This window comes from Ursus maritimus, unplaced genomic scaffold (genome assembly GCF_017311325.1).
Source record: "Ursus maritimus isolate PB19 unplaced genomic scaffold, ASM1731132v1 scaffold_9, whole genome shotgun sequence".
In the NCBI taxonomy this organism is placed as follows: Eukaryota; Metazoa; Chordata; class Mammalia; order Carnivora; family Ursidae; genus Ursus; species Ursus maritimus.
In genome coordinates, this window is record NW_024427107.1 from 50,587,734 (window position 1) to 50,592,267 (window position 4,534).

The 4,534-nt window shown below is 35.6% G+C and overlaps 1 pseudogene; it reads right to left on the minus strand.

The window, feature by feature from the left end:
• Positions 1-1,553: 1,553 nt before the first annotated feature.
• On the minus strand, positions 1,554-1,652 carry LOC121101800 (annotated as a pseudogene).
• Positions 1,653-4,534: the final 2,882 nt, after the last annotated feature.

Consider the following 4,534-nt stretch of genomic DNA (forward strand, 5'->3'; position numbering starts at 1 on the left):
GCTCTTTTCATAAGGGACATATGCTTTTTGTCTGAACTTCATGTACTCTATCAGTTCTAATTCTACTGCACTTATATTTACTATTGCTCAAACAGATACAAAAAGGGAGTTGTAGGAACTACAGTTCTCTTGTGTGACTCCTTCCAAATGCTCTCAAGTAACAAGAATGGCCCAAATACTTCTTGAATGAGTTTTGGCAGGAAATATAATATTGCCTGTACCAAGAGCTGCTGGGAGACATTCTCTCATGATGGAAATTCTTTCTAAATCTATTTCCTTCATAGTTGTTGTCTGTCTTTTACTTAAAATCAATAAAAAGAAAAATAAATGTGCAAGAAACCCCACCCCCACCCAAACAAAACAAACAAACCTGTTGCCCCGTGGTCCTGCTTTTGCAAAAGGTCATAGATTAGAGTTTTGCTTACAAGAACACGTGAAATCACTCTTTAGGCTGTTTGCAGCCCATGCAGAGAAAAGACTGGTCATAAGAAAGAGGTGATTCCAAATCTTTGAAAGATGAAACAAGAATAATATAGGAATATCAGATGGTTCCGTAGTAGTTCTCAGACTCTACGTCCATGGAACACTGTTGCTTCTTGAGCTGAATAGACGCCGATAGAGAAGAAAATGAAACAATTAACAGCAGCCTTTTCCAGATCCTAGGAAAAGAAAGAATCCACAGACATGTTTTTCCCCAATTTCAAGCTATTTCAACTTCTTAATCTTTGCTGATACCATTAACGTACAGTCCTGCAAGTGAGATACACAATGAAGAAATTGCAAATTTAATCATTTGCTTTCCTTACGGACTTGTGTATCTATAACTATCCGTATTTTGTACATTTATGGGGGAAAAAGAGGTGGAATGGGGGAAGAGAGAGAGAGATCCTGTCAATAAACAGGATTCTAATTTATACAGTTATGTTCAAAATAGGATAGTTTTAATAGTTGAATGCCATCAAACAAAAAGTTACATCACTTTGTAAAGAACTCTGAGTTTGTTACCTTGACATCTGAACAAGATTAAGTAAAACCATCCAGTAAGGTTCGCCAAAGGTTTTCATTGCCACATCAGAGAGCTCTGCTACCACCATAGTTCTAAGTCCTACACTATCCCTCCAAGGTTTCTGGAGAAGCCTAATAAAGAAATTTGTAAGAAATTTCTTGCATTAGGCAATGTTCCCCCTCAGCACCTGAGAGATAATATTCTCCTTCAAGTAGCTTTTTTCTTGACCTACTGAGATATTGTGTCATGTTAGCTGATATGTTTCCCCACTCAGTCTGGCTCTGAATATTTCTCCTTGCCCTAGCAATTAAATCATCCCGGGCTTGTTACGATCATGGTAGTGGTGTTATTGCAGAAATGTAGAATGAAAGAATTGAATGCTTAGCTTCTGCATTTTGAGATAGATTTTTGAAGTTCAAGACAAAGTGATAATATGAAGGAATTTTGAACTACAAGAGCTGTGCCTTTATATTTTTCAGAAGCAGAAGAGTTCAAAGCATAAAGTTCATGGCAAAAAATGGTTACATTTTTTCCAATCTTTTTTTCTTTAAACGTGAAATGCTTCCTGAATTTGTGTGTCACCTTGCACAGGGGCCATTCTAATCTCCGTATTGTTCCAATTTTAGTACATTTGCTGCCTAAGCGAGCACTCATTTTTCTCAGTCTTGACAAAGATCCTTCAAGTTGGGCTTAGGGAGAAAATAGCAGGGGGCGGGGGGGTGTACATCTGTTGACACCAGATTAAGTTGTGTGCTTTGTGTCTTGAGACACTTAGGTTGCAAAAATCTCCCAAAATGAGGGGCTCGTGGGACTGGACATTATGTGAGGGCAGATTCATTCCATCCACCTGCCTCTCTGAGGCATTGGATCATCTAGCAGAAAGAGCTTTTTCCACATTATGTCTCTCTCCTACACATATGTTGGCACTCACTCTCTAAATTTACTCTTGTATATTTGAAAAAATTGTACATGGACGATTGGACTTGGGTTCATTCTTGAATTCTTGATCTGGACATGATGGCTCTGGGCAGATGGCCTTCACAAACGTCCTATCTCATTTGACAATTTTAGGTTAGATCCAATGTCATTTAAACTCAGCCTCTTTCCTCCCAACGCTGTGTCTCTTCTCCATCTCATAGGGTTAAAACACTATGGGCTTCTATCTTCACCCAACACACGGAGGCTTTGATAATACACTAACATTTGGAAAACAACACCTGGCTTAATTCAATAAAACAACTGCCTATTTGAAGCAGCAAACTCGAAGGCAACTCCTAACTTCTGGAGGCGTTGAGGTGTTGTCTTTGAAATGAAGACCCATTGTTGATAGTAAATCAGTTTTTAAAAGCAAAACTAGTTATACAGTCTTAATTGTGAGCTCAGATTCCATAATTATGTTCTTTAACAGTAAACTTTTGTTATTTTAAGCTAGGAAAAAGAAATTATACTGAATTTTAGTGTTATGGATTCTTATTGGTAATGACTACTAATTATAGGCAATGATTACAGGTAGATAGAAGGTTTGTGGGAATTAAATTTCAATTTAGGAGGCTAAGAATATAGCTCACTCTTGAACAACATGGGTTGAACTGTGAGGGTCCACTAATATACAGATTGTTTTTGATAAATACAAGACTATAAATATATCTTCTCTTATATTTTTTTTTCTAGCTCACTTTATTGCAATACAGTATATAATACATATAACATACAAAATATGTGTTAATCAACTGTTGATGTTATTGGTAAGGCTTCTGGTCAAGAGTAGGCTATTAGTAGTTAAGTTTTAGGGAAGTTGAAAGTTATATGCAGATTTTCTATTGCATGGAAGGTTGGTGCCTCTAACTCCTGTGTTGTTCAAGGGTCAACTATATATACAATATTATGAAGGTAAAGCCAGGCACTAAAATTAAATTTAAAATGAGATTAATATATCAAAATGTTAAAAATTAAGTTGACATACACCACAAAATCACACATTTCTAGGGCTTCTCACTGGATCTCAAAAGGGGGTCCCAAATAAAGTGCCTAGAAACATTTATTCTATTTGTTGCATGGTAATATCACTCTGGACACAGTTTACTGGGCATTTGCTAAATAATAAACATTAAACTAAACACTTCATATTTGTTATTTCATCTGTTATATTTTATAGTCATCCTATTTAGAGGTTAGGAAGTAAAAGCCCAGAGAGGGTGAGAAACTTGCCAAAGGTCACACAGCTAATAATGGAGAACAAAAATTTTAATACATTCAAGTCTGATTAATTCCAAATCCTTTGTTGTAATAAAGTTTGATTAACACAATTTAAGATGTTACTTTATGTAGTGTTAGTTGTACTTAAACCTAGAGACAGAAATATGCCCTTCTTTCTTCACCCATCTCTCAATTTATTTTACATGCAAGTTAAATCTTGACAATGGCCAATATTTTGACAAACATTAGATTTGTATCTAGATTCTGGAAACAATTTGTTTTATAGTAGATTGTGGGTAAAATACTAGGCATAGTATTTTAAAAACCTCAGTAGTGCTATTAACACCCAGGGGAGTGACTATATTCACCTACTGTATGTTGAAAACTGATTGCACTTATGTTTATTTTCATCCTGTAATATCGTGCTTGGGGGCAAAGAATCTGTGGAAATATTGGCTTCAGACTTAGGTTTATAATTCAACTGAGCCCCAAGCTCTGAGTCTTATAGAAACAGAACAATTTTTCCTATACTTTGATTAGTATTTTTTCAGTTATTGATTTTTGTCATTTCTCTTTGAGCCTGGAGTTTGATGTTTATTATGCTTAGCTATATGACTGCAGAAATCTTCAGGTTCCAAGCCCAGAGTAGATTTTGTTTAGTGTACTTACATTTTTCAGACACCTGGGTGTGTTAAAGTCAGAAGTTAAAAAAAAAAAAGGGAAACCATCTTTAATTACAAATGTATGTATACATAGAACATTATAGAACATTTATATAGTGGCAAAGGTTGTGTTTAAATGTGGTAGTTCTTGACATGATGACCCCCTAGACCTACACTGGTAGAGGTCCTCTTGCTTCAAGAGCATGTCATGGTTTTTTTGCTGCTTTGGGTCCTTCAGCTGTGTGATCCTTTTGTTTTTACCCTCAGTTTCATGATATTTCAGACTGTGCCATGACTTGGTTCACATAATCTCGACTTAACTTTAATATGTCACAGATCAAGTACCTAATTATGTGCTTTCTTTCTTCCTATGATCTTTCACTGCTGGTCCCCTGTCAACACCAGTTTTTAAGTTGATTTCCTGACCCTGAAAAAAAATATGTGTGTCTATATATACATACATAAATTATACACACACACACACACACACACACACATATATATATTTGCCTTGGAGTTTGGCCATACATTATCAACATCTGGGTTCTAATGAAGATTTTAATTTTGTTCTAGTGACTTCCAATTTACTACTTTCTCAGGCAGGTACTTTGGAAAATGAGATATGAAGAGAATTTTCTATTCTTCATTGCTAGAAATATTATCAGTGTAA